The 13,117-nt window shown below is 44.3% G+C and overlaps 1 protein-coding gene across 5 annotated transcripts in view; it reads right to left on the bottom strand.

Annotated features, from left to right (window-relative positions):
• Positions 1-13,117, bottom strand: part of SGK2 (serum/glucocorticoid regulated kinase 2) — a 536,387-nt gene that overhangs the window by 39,859 nt on the left and 483,411 nt on the right. The window lies entirely within an intron of this gene.

The following is a 13,117-nucleotide window of genomic DNA, read 5'->3' as shown; positions in this document are numbered from 1 at the left end:
CCCTCGTCAAGTTGCTGGCTTTCTTGTGTGCTTTTTGGATACATTTGTTTGTATACCCTCTGTATCTTGTCTTTAACAGTTCACACTCTTTGGAAAATATGCTTTGATCTTTACAATTTCTCTGTGCTCTGATGAACCCCCGTATGGGTATGTTCTGTTTTACTGACCGGTAGTGACAAGTGGTTACATGAAGTGTTGAGTTTGCCTCAGTTTCCTTTTTGTACATTTTTGTTTGTAGATGGGCCCCTTCCACATAAATAGTTGTATCAAGAAAGTTGATGCTTGTATTGCTGACTTGTCCAGTAAATTGTATTCCTAAGTCATTCTGGTTCATTCTCTGGCTGAAATCTTCCAGTGCTACCTCGTCCCCATTCCAAATTAAAAACACATTGTCAATTTAGCAACAATTTAGCCCCCGTATCTAATGGAAAAAAATCAATAGGAAAATTCCCACGCGGCCCACAAGATCCGCCAACACCTTTAAACTAGAGATTCCAAGGTTTAAACGATCCACTGCGGGAGGAAATAGCTTTCCCGTCAAAGCTGCTCACTGCTGGAACAACTTACCTCTTGAACTTAGAACTGAACAACCGTACCCGAAATTCAGGCACAAGATAATCAACTGGCTGCGCGCCATGGACTAGCTTACTCCCACCCAGCCACTACCGATTTGTTGCCTGGTCACCACAAGACATGCCCTGCTCCTAGGCACTTGTCTGTATATATTCTTGTATATACTTGCTTCTTCCCGCTACTTGTGTTTTTTTAGGCATACGTTTGTATATAGTCCTACATATATTTGCTCTTTTTCTGCTATGTTGTATATATTCCTGCCAAATACTGTAAACAAACTTAAGTTGTCTTGAAAACTGTTGCGCCCGGCTACCCCTGGGTTTTGGCGCGCATTATCAAATAATAAACAAGGTAGCAGGTCCATAGTATGACCTTGTCTAAAAATGATATATGTCTATATACTAGCTGGTCCTCAAACATACCCATAAAGAGGTTTGCAAGGGCCGGGGTGTATTTTGTACCCATAGCTCCTCCCCTTTTTTTGTTGATAGCATTGACCATTAAACAAAAATATGTTGCATTCCAATGTAGCAGTTAGCATTTGCTTCAGCATTAGAGTGTAATGATAATGAGAATCTGACTCGTCTTTGAATACATAAATCGATGGTTTGTATGGCTGAGTCATATCTAATGGATGTGTAGAGCGCTCGAATGTCCCAGCTGGCTAATTGGTATGTGGATTGCCAATGTATACGTTCAATAATCTCAATCATATCCATCGAGTCTTTGCTGTATGCTTTTATCTTCGGCACCCTTGGGGCAGACCATTGTCAAATTCAGATATCCTTTCAGTTGCCCATCCAATACTGCCGAGGATGGGCCTCCCTTCCGGTATATAAAACACCTTATGCACTTTTGGTAGAAAGTATATGGTTGGTACTATTGGGTGTCTCACGAGTAAGTAGTCTTTTTCATAATCTGAAATGAATCCTTTTCGTGCCCAGTTATTTATAGAAAAATTTAGTTTTTTTTTTAGTTCATTAGTAGGATTAGAATGTAATTTTTCATACCAGAATAGTGTTTCTAAATGATTCAATGGCATTCATATGTAATCCTTTGTCCATAATGATGATATTCCCGGCCTTGTCGGCTTCCTTAATGACAATCTCTGTATCTTCCTTCAATTCTTTGAGTGCCCATTGTTTGCTCACTGTTAGGTTACTTTGAGACTTTCTTTTCTTCCCTGTTTTTCTTCGTTGTTCTGATATTTTATTGATGTCATTCAAAACTGATTTATAGAAAACGTCAATCATGTTCTCTGGCACCAATTGTGGCTTGAATGTCAATTTTAATTTCATTTCTTCTTCCATCATGCTTACCGGTGTTATTCATAAGTCATGTAAGATTTTGTGCATCTCTATTGACTCTGATTCCAATGTTCTTAAAGTATGGATGTTTTCTATGTCCTGAATCGTTAATGTGCTTTTCGCAAGCTGTTCCAGTATTGCACAAGGTTTCTTTACTTGTGTGGCAAAGAACATTTTTAGTTTTAACTTGCGTACAAACTTAAATAGATCAATTTGCGTTTCAATATGGTCATAATTGTATGTGGGCGCAAAAGATAGGTCCTTATTGAGCAACGTGATCTCATTGATATTATGTGCCTGCTTGATCGGTTCATCCCAAGATTATTCATTTCTTCGTCCCCCGCTGCCATTCGGGTGCTCGCTCTGGTCAGTCTCCTGTAATCTTCCATAGCATCTGGGTTTCCACAATCTACTGCCCTCTTCCCCCCTTCTTGTATAGGTTGTTTCCCGTTTGTATTAACCGGTAACTGAAAACGGACCCGTTTAGCATTGGCGTTTCTGGTTCCTTTCCTGTACTGCCGAATTTGATCAAGAAATCCTGATCTTTCTTTGGTTTTGTCCCCTTCCCCTGTTTCTTTAGCGACACCAGAGTCTACATCTGAACTCCCGAGTGAGGTGTTTGGAGTGCTTTCCTTTGATAGAGGCTTAGTGTATTGATTAAATTTATCCTGGAATGTATAAAACCTGTCCTCTTGGTACTCTTGTTCATCTCTATAGTACATCCGTACCTTTCTCAGTTTTATCTCAGCTGGATATTCTTTTAATATCTCATGCATCTTTAGGAAATTCTTCTCTTTCATGAGCAACATTGACATTTGGCAAACTATTACCCAACACCAGTTTTGAGACAGGGAGTTCCAAGTATGAGTGTGGTATATGACTAACGTATAGAAAGGATGCCTATAGCTAAAAATATATTACAGGTAGGATTTGAACCTGTGAAATTTGGACCATTTGAAAAATCTAACGTGGATGAATTAAGAAAAGGAACAAATGATAAGGCCTACTCTAAAGGTATTGGGGGAAATAGCTTCACTTTTTAAACATGGTTCTAGGAATAGGACGTTTTAGGCAATACGAGACAATATGGACTAATTGTAACCATAACGGATTGACTAAAGGTAACTAAATGGTGAATGGATTAATAAAAGGGATGTAAAAGCACAATTAGTAAAGTCAAGATGAAAATATGACTATTACAATACTGATATCGTATGCACCAATGGTACGTTTTAAAAATGCATTTAATCTTGGTCTTTTTTAAAAAAGATTCTCAAACCCTACTTACCCTACCTACCACCCATCTTCAAAGTCTGTCTATAAACAACTCTCTCAACTTTTGCTTGTTTATACATTGTTTTGACTGAATGTGTATATTAAGTGAATATGGTTGAACGTAAATATTTGCTGATTTGAGAAAGGCACACGAAGTGCAGAAACACATGTAATCAAAATAATAATAATAATAACTCAGCGTTTATATAGCGCTACGAACCCTCAGGTATCTGAGCGCTGCTTATTATTACCCACGGTGTGTGGTGCTCATTTATCGACCTCGGAAGGATGAAAGGCTGAGTTTGGCCCCGCTGGGATTCGAACCTGTGTTAACAGGGTTGTCAAAGCGAGCGCTCTACTTGAAAGGGCTCTTCTCTCCTTTGGGAGACAACCATTTGTTTAAAAACAAACCATAACGATTTGGAAGCAAACAAACAAGCGTGGCACAATTTTTCTGTGAAGAAAATAGATTTACTCATTCAAAAGACAGACAAACTATCTGAGGATGGAGAAGTAGATCTAGGAGAAGGGAGTCATTCTCCTGGGCTTTTGTTTTGTTTTAGTGGCAGGGTCAATGTAGTTTAGTTTTTGGACAGAGGACAGACGTTTTACTTTTGGATTTAACACTCAACGATGAGCACCCTAGTTAGATCTGTTAGGCAGGGAAATCCTTAGGTTAGGGATGAGGCCTTTTTTATTTCTTATTTCAATAAAACCTTATAAAAGACAAAACCTGATCTGCCTCCTCCTTCGCACGTAGCCCTAACCAGCGTGTCCAGTTACCCTTGCGCATGCATCAACTTCCTCAGATTGTTGTTTTTCTATCCTGGAGGTACATGAACCTGTGTTTTTTAAAATGATAATTTAGAAAACTTTGCTGCATGCTCCCAAGAGGGGAAGATGTACAGGCCCATGAGATACTAAGCAGATACAGGCACAGAAGGTTTAAGTTACTTACCTGTAACTATTGTTATTTAGCATGGGTCTGGCATGGATTCACATGCTCATTAGTATTCGCCGTCGGCGGGCTGGGAATCCTCGGTAATAAAAACATTTTAAAAAAGTTTCACTTGAAAACTGTATTTCTCCTCTAAACCAATCATTATCCTTTGGGACATACTGCCCCCATCCAATGACAGTCTTCTCCCTAAGCTCCACCCCTGTTGGCCATCTTCAGGTTTGGAAAGCATATAAAGTGGCAGTATGAACCAGGAAGAGCCACAGAGGGGGAAGGAGAAAGGGTTCACATGTGAATCCATGCCAGACCCATGCTACATAACAGTAGTTACAGGTAAGTAACTTAAACCTTCTCCAGCATGGGGTCTGACATGGATTCACATGCTCATGAATAACAATTACATAACAGTACATATACACAACCACAGTAGGTGGCAAGGCTCAACAGAAGCAATAAATACTCACCACTGGAACAGACTCCGCTCAAATGAACAGGTTGAGTAGCACTGCTTGGTCAACTAGGGACTCCTCCCTGGAATCCACGTCGACGCAGCAGGACCTTGTGAAGGTATGTATGGACCTCCACGTAACAGCCCTGCAGATATAGAGCAAGGGCACACTAGAGAGAAACGCTGTCGGTGCTGCAATGGCGCTGGTGGAGTGGGCTCTCAGCCGGCCTGGCAGCAGCCTACTAGCCAGTCGATGACCGTGTATGATGCAGCCTGAGAGTCCCCTGGAGATGGAAGCCTTCAACAAGGCCTTTGTAGTTCACAGGTCCAAAATTGATGAACATCTGAGAAGTCTTCTGAAAGCTCTTCGTGCATGCCAAGTAAAAGGCACGAGCGACGTCCAGTGAATGCAAGGCCCTCTCTGCTGGCGACGACTGATTCGGGAAGACTGGCAACACCAAAGGCTCGTTGAGGTAGAACTCGACAGCACCTTTGGCAAAAAAAGTGGGGGGGTGTGTGTGCATCACCACCCTTGAAGCATGGAAGGACAAGTACGGCTGCATGCACGACAGGGCCTGATCTCCCTGACCCACCTGGCAGAGGTGATCACCACGAGGAAAGCGGTCTTCCACAATAGAAACTTATGTGGGGCCTGATGCATCAGCTCAAAGGTTCCCCGTATGAGCTTAGTCAAGACCACACTGAGTTCCCAAGCCGGGGCAGGAGCCTTAACCAGTGGAAAAGTCCTGAAGAGGCTCTTGATGAGTCTGTGCGACTGCAGAGAAGGCCTACCCGGTGCCCTGGCGTAAAGGGATATGGCGGCCAGGTGTACCTTGAAAGAGGCATTAGCCAGTCCAGCCTTGGACAAGGAAACCAGGTATGGTAGGAGCAGCTGGGCTGTGACACACAGGAGGTGTAATCTTCTGAGCCCGGCACCACACAGATAAACGCTTCCACTTATGGCCGTAGCAGGTCAACGTTGACGAGGCTCCAGCCTTGGCCAGGATGGCCTTCCACTCCGCAGGAAAAGAATATGTCCAAAATCTTGGGCTGTCGACGATAGGCGCAGCACCTTCCCTAGGATGGCTACCATCTTCGCTTCCGAGTGAGATGCCAGGCAAGTCACTGTTGAGTCGGGCTCCCAGAAACAGCATTCTGTGATGGCTCCAAGCAGGAGCTTGAATAATTTATGGCGAATCCCAGATCCATCAGCAAACGCATGGTCCTGGCCGTGTGCTGGCTCGCCAGAGCATGGGAGTGGGATCGAACTAGCCAAACGTCCATGTAAGGGTAGACGGGAATACCCTTGAGATGAAGATACGCTGGCACCGGAGCTAAGCACATCGTGAAGACCCTCAGGGCAGATTGCAGGACAAAGGGAAGTGCCTTGAACTGATAGTGGCTCCCCCAATCGCTGCAACTGTGGGCACCACCTTCGTGGTCTCCCCCTCAACCCCCTTGAAGAATTAGTGGTAGTCGACGAGGGTGTCGACTGAGTCCTCGATGGGGTGGTAACAGCATTCATGGATGTGGACATTGAGGACAATGACGATGATGGTGGTGGTGGTGGTGTTGTCTTGGCTGGTTGAAACGCCAAAGCTGATGGCGACGCAGATAGAGGCAGCAAAGGGCCCACTTTGGATCTCTCCTTCGTCACCTTATCTGCCGATGGCAAGCAGAGTTTCAAAGGAGTCGAGGACTTTCTCTTAGAGGGGGCACCCCTCACTAGTAGGCTCATCGTGGATGTGGTCAGCGATGGCGACCATGCACTTCCTGAGCCGGGACCCGCAGCAGCGGTGAACCTAGTGGGATCAGTGACGTGTGCCCTTTGCTTCTTTTGGACCCCCGTGGACGGGGCATTCTTGAAGGACCTCAACCTCTTTGAGGGAGTTTGATCGGGAGACTAGCCGGTCCTGGGGGAAGCATGACCATGCCCAGAGCATGAGACAGAGGCCATACCAGATTTTAACCACGGCACTAGCCAGCTGTAGCGAATCGTCTTTATTTTTTGGGAAAATCCACGGCTGACCGCGCATTCCCTCCTCATGGTCCAGATTCAGACAGTAAAGACATTTGTGGTGTTGATCCTCCACAAAAACCTTCCTTAGACCACACTTCGCACAGTTTGAAGAGGCATCTTTTCTTCTCGGTCATGTCAAAAAAGGCACAAAGTAGGCCCAAGACTGGACCTTCTGATCCGATGATAGATCCTCAGTGTAGTATCTTCACCGACCGTGGATCCCCATTGCTGGTAGTCGCACTCCGGTTAAACGATACAACCAGAAATAAGTCAAAACTTTAAATTTGACCAAAAACACGAAATATTAGGAAAATAGCTCGTAGAGCACAAAGAGGACTCCCAACACTGAAGGATGTGGTAAAAATCTGAAGATACCACCAGGGATGGAGCTTATGGATAGGCCGGTCATTGGTTGAGGGCAGTATGACCCCAGAGGACAGTGATTGGTTTAGAGGAGAAATACAGTTTAAGCGAAAATTTACTTTTTCTTTTACCGAGTATTCCCAGCCCGACGACGGGGAATATTCATGAGCATGTGAATCTATGCCAGACCCCATGCTGGAGAAAGGATTACAGGGTAAGTTTGTCTTCTGGTGTTCGTGAAGCTGCTGAGATTCACATGCTATTCATTGATTAGCTAGCTGTACCTGGAACAGGTGGTGTGGGAGCTCAGGCCACTGTTGCAAATGCCGTAAAATTGCTCAAACTACACATGAATCAGTATGTGCATGCTTGTCATCGCAGTAATGCTGTGTAAACATACGCATGTTGCTGCTTTGCAAATTGCTGCCAAAGGGACATTCGTAATGGAAGCAAGTGCTGCTCCTGCACTCTGCATAGTGTGCTTTTGGTGTGAAGGGAAGAGTTCTATTGTAAAACCTGTAACAGTGTTGTATGCACCCGATCCATCTCGCAATCGTTGCTTTCCCGACTGGATTGCTTTCTCTTGCTGCTACTGTAGAGAAAAATAATTGATCAGTTTTCCTATATTCTTTTGTTCCATTAAGGTAGTACATGACTGCTCTCCGAACATAAGTGTATGGAGTGCTTCTTCGGCCTTGTTTTCTGGGTTTTGGAAGAAAGTCGACAGTTTTATGGATTGATTAATGTGAAACACAGAAATACACTTTGATGAAAGTCTTCGGTGTTCCCTTAAAAGCACAGTTTTTGTGAATGGAAACAAAGGGTGCAGAAACAGGCAATGGCCACAGTTTACAAACTCATCTTTTAGAAGTGATGGTAATTAGGAATGCCTCCTTGCATGCAAGTTCCTTGAAAGAGGCCTTATGCATAGGTTGCAAAGGGGGTGCAATAAGTTTGCTTAGTACGTCGTCAGTGGACAAAGTGTGCGGGAGCGGTGCTCCTCTACTTTTTTAAATTAACTTTTACCATTCCTATACTTTTCTTTTAAAAAGAAAACGTTCCAGAATGGTTTCATATTAAAATAAAAGTGTAGCAAGCAGTTGAAATTTGCACTTCAGGGCGTGCCAAACATTCCCTTAAACAGCAGGGTTTGGATTGCGCGTGGGAGGTGGGTGGGGCAATGGGGTTTGTGGGAGCAGGGCAGGTCAGCAGGGAACATAGTTCTGCTACTTCCTTTCATGCACTTCGACCACTGTGCGTTAAGATTAAAGCCTGGCGGCAGATTCGTTCTGGGTGGAGAACAATATTTAATCCCTTCCATTAACACCTTGATTATCTTCCATAAACTGATAATGCTGCTAAATGCGCATTCAGTGAATTATATACTAGGCCATAGTGTAAGTAGAAAGAGGAGGTACATAAGAACGTTACTGTCCAGTCAATGGGACTGATGTTCTTTGAACACTATATGACAAATATTTTCCATTTGTTCAAATAATGCCCAGTGTAGGGTTTCCGTGCTTCTTTAAAAGTGTCTATACAGTGTGTAGAAATATTTACCGGTCCAAACATTGACTTCAGGAGCCAAGCTGCTAAATTGGTCTAAAGAGGTGCTGGCTGTGTTATTTGATGATTTTGTTGGGTTAACATGAATGGTGCAGGTGGCAGTTTCATTGGTGGGCAGAGTGACATTTTCAGAAGATATGAATACCAGGCTGTCTTGCCCACGTTGGTGTAAGGAATCTCATAGTTGCATTTTTCTGGTGCAACTTGTGTACCAGTGTGGTTAATAGTGGTGTGGGGGCGGGGGGAGAGCGTATGCCAATATCTGACCGCTCATCCATGGCACATCACCTAGAGACCCTTGTTGTAGGTACCTGGGTGCAGGGATTTGTCATTTTGAGTTTCTTGCGGTCACAAACATCTTGACTGTTGGATAACCCCATTGTGTAAACATTTGTTGGAGCGTGTTGGTGATTAACTCCCACTTTGAATTTGCTCTAAATGTCTGCTTAGGCTGTCTACAAGAAGTGTTTTCCTGGATCATGTTGCACTTGTATGGGGATGTGTCTTGAGACACCACTGGCAAATTTTCTGCACACACTGGACAACTACTGAGAGTGTTCCTGCTTGTTAATGTAAAATATTGGTGTTGTGCTGTCTATATTGATGAGAATATTTTTGTTTAGCTTTGAAACAAATGTAATGTCATTTTTACTGACGGCAGCTCCAACACACGTGTGTTGTGGTAAGTCACAATCAAGAGACTGACAATGTGACATGGTAGCCGACTATTTTCTCACCAAACCTATGCTAACCTGAACTCCTAGGTTCTATGCCCAGTCCTATAATGAAAACCACAAAAGGCTGTTTGTTAGAATGTTGTTACAAACCATAATGTCAGTCCTCCATCCATAATCCTATCTTGAGGTCTGCACCTACCATTGACAAAAGAAATAAAAATCCAATAAAAATATACATGGGGCACATGGCCCCAATGAATGAATGATGGCTGGTTTCTGACCATCCCGTGTCTTTCTCAATGAGGCTCCTGGTCCCACTTTAAGCACGTATCCTGGAGTGCCTCTTCAATCACTTGCTTGTGTAGTCTTGTCTTTACGTGGAAATATTAATTTCCTGATGTTTACATCGTGGAGTTTTTACCTTGGTTTACAGTTTCTCACCCTACCTTGGGGTCTGGTTCCTGTTAACCAGCCTCAGGGGTCCCACTTCTCTCCCCTCTCCGGAGTTGCTTTTCTCTCACCACACCATGGGATTTTCTCACTCTCCTGCCCCGCCTTGGGGCCTTCTCCCTTACCTCTCCTCAGGGTCTCTTCCTATTCATCCCGCCTTGGGGTTTCACTGCTTTAAGCCTGGCATGGGGTCTTCTCTCTCCCACCCCGGGGCTTAAATCTGTTCACACCACTTGGGGGTCTTCAAACTTTCACCCCACCATGGGGACTTGTGAGGCCTCCCCTCCCATCTCCCAGTTCCCTGGAGCAATTGTGTACCTGTTGTCAGTTACATTTAAAGAGATTGGGGTTGTACAGATGCTCAGGAGTCATAAGTAGTATAGGTGGTCTTTACTGGGTTCTTTAGGTTACAGGGAAGTACACAGGGAAAAGTAGGGCAAACATAAGACAAGTCTATGGGAGAGAAACATCCACCAGTCCCCCCCCTGTGCCAAGCATAAGTTCCCAACTGACTTTTCTGGAACACAGGCACTCCCATCATAACATTCCAACCAGACCACTCCATACCCAACATTCCAGGCACAGACCAACACACAAAGGAAATAGCCTGGTAGCCAGAAAAGGTAAACCCCAAAATTGTCTCATGGCAGTGCTCCTCGGGAGATGCCGGGAGTTTCAGCCTAAGACTGCTTGACTTCTTCAGTCTTGTCAGATTCCACATCGAGCGCATGTTGCACCTGTCCATCTCTAGCTTGCTGTGCCCCCTCCAGTGCTGGTCGCTCTGCCCGCCAGATGCTGGATAGCCTGCGCTTCATATGGTTCCTCTTGGCTTTGCGCCCCCAGTTTCTGCTTCTGCAGGGGCGTACGGTTCCCACAGGCCCGTCCGCCTTCTTGTCTGCCATACCTCATGGATGCTTGCTGCGTCCCAGGAGGCAGGTCCTCGCTCTACAACTGTGCACCTGACCCCTTCTTCCTGCATCCATGCTGATTGGCTCTTTATTGTTCCCTGTGTTAGGGGGTGGGACTTCCCATGACGCACTCGTTCTCAGTGGCTACTTTGCACACATAGGGTCAGAGGCAACACCAGACACTCTCAGCCTTCCTTTATGTAACATTGGTAAGTTTTGTCTAATTCATACTAGTACAAGACAACAATTGTACAAACTGCTAAAATAACGACGTCCCATATCAGATAAATATCAAATATCAAAGAGAAAAAAAAACTGCAATGAAAATACAAATGGGTTAATTATCAAAACACAAATAACGATAAAACTGACCGACAAGCAGAGGTGCGTGGGCTTCAAGAAGCAAACAATATAAAATATAAGATAGACCCGATTGAATAGTTGGTAAATTAGCTAAAAGTAAAACCAGAAGATATGAATAAACATTTACAAAGTGCATATTCAAATACAGTACCTTGTATATTTTGAGGACACGATGTGGAAATCAAGTCACAGAGATGCAGGTAAAACACACAAAGGTAATATATTCAGAGTTAATATTAAAATGATATATAACATACAAGTGGGTAGAAACTTACCGTCTTCTTCTGCATTTCAAAAATTGTAAAGTGTAAATGCAGCGCACCTTTTTTTTTTTTTTTTTTAGCAGCCAGAGCGGAACATTAGTCTTCCTGACAAATGCAGCCAAACCAGACTAGATCATTCATTCGCTCAACTGACGTGGCTTTACTATGCCAGTCACTACCAGCAGTGGGATCCGACTTGCCCGTTCCCTAAAGGGGTGTAATGTTTAGTGGGCTCACCTACCTAGCATTAAAGAGGTTTGCTCCCTCTTGGGGAGAGGGGACCAATCCCCTGGATTCGTCACAGTGTCTTTTGGCTTGCTGCAATGTCCACTTTCCCTGGTGGTAAGGTGTAGGTATGTGCCCTCCCATCCAGTCATGGATGCCTCTTTAGTAAGGGTTATCTGAATTGGTGGGTTGACAATAGCTCTTACTTTTGGCATTTTCTTTTGTCAACACTTTTGGGATGATACTACTTTATGCAAGACGATCACCTAATCATCCCACTCACTGAAATAGCCTGATTACCTTCTGACGGTTATCCAACAGCCGGCAGTTTAAGCTGGGGTTTGCACCACTAAGGGTTTTACTTTTTCGGGAGATGGGTACACCATTGCTACATCTGTGTTTAGGATTGGTCTTAGCTATTTGTTGCTTTGATTTGAGGAGGGGCTTAATTTTTCTGCAGCTAAGGTGGCCAGCCAGTACGTCGAGCACCTTCATGTACAGATCCAGTGTTGAGGCAATTCCAAAAGGGGGAATGTTAGGCAAATATTGAATGCAGTACCCTTTGGGTGCACTACAACAACCCTGACCTACAGGTAATAGGAACACCACCTTTGGTATAAGCTTGTACGACAGGCTTATCTCAAGAGGGGTCAGTAAATGTGAGCTGTAGGGGTGTTACACAGAGATTCACAGTGACTAGTATTACAATACATATTTACACACAAAGTTTCTTGAATAAAGAATTATTAATGTATTTATCAGTCAGTTAGAGTAAGCCTTCTTCAGAAGGGAGCAATATAAAAGAAACACACAAATACTATTCAAAGCTGTACACTTAGTTTCAAAATCAGTAAATACCTTTTTGGGATGGCTCACAGTCACAACCTACACCCTCAGGTGACTTCAATAGCTAGGGTGCTGGGGACATTTATATCTTACTGTTTGCATTTAGAATACTCTTAGAAGTAGACAAAGTCTTTGCACAATGTTTTAGAAGTCTTTGAAGACAAGAAGAATCGAATGTAGGGCCAAAAGCTGTTTAGACTTGTTAGTAGTAGAAGATGCAAGCAACTCTACAATGAGAGATAAGTTCTCTCAGACTTTATAGTACCTTTGTATTGAAGAAAAAGTGCAGCATAGGACTTCTGTGCCTGTGCAGCAGCTCTGCAGATCCCACTGTTCCTGGGCCTCCGTTGTGGGAGCAAAAGGGAGGACTTCTGGCGACTCCTGCTCTGCAATGGGACGGTCTTTGCTCGCAACCAGCAATCTTTCAAACAAGTGGCACTTCGGTGTTTCAGCTCCTCGGGACTACCGCAAATAGCAACACCGCAATTTCTCACTGTCGAGCTGGACTTTCCTTGCTTTTGGGGTGCCGCACTCTATTGAGGGGGCTCAGGCTCGGTCAGTCCTGCTTCCTGGGAGTCCGGAGGATCTTCCTGGAGCTCTTGGCCAACTTAAAAGCAACACATAATCTGGTGTTCCTCTCCCTGGCATTTCGGTTTCCAGCAGCAACTCTGGAAATGCAACCAGCTCCGAGAGAATGTCCAAGTGGCTTACGTTGGAGTTGATTGGTCCCACCAACTCAAGGGGAGAAGTCGTCCTTGCAGGGGCTTCTCTGTCGATACGAATTTGGAGTTTCAGCACATCAGCAGGGCTTCACCGGGCAAACCAACGGTCCGGGAGTTGCAGCGGGCTTCCTCAAAGTTCTTCTTCGGTTCCTT

Source organism: Ambystoma mexicanum, chromosome 3p (assembly GCF_040938575.1).
Source record: "Ambystoma mexicanum isolate Mex_15411 chromosome 3p, UKY_AmexF1_1, whole genome shotgun sequence".
Classification (NCBI taxonomy): domain Eukaryota; kingdom Metazoa; phylum Chordata; class Amphibia; order Caudata; family Ambystomatidae; genus Ambystoma; species Ambystoma mexicanum.
Note: the sequence above shows the minus strand (reverse complement) of the source record. Positions and strands in the feature narration are given on the sequence as shown.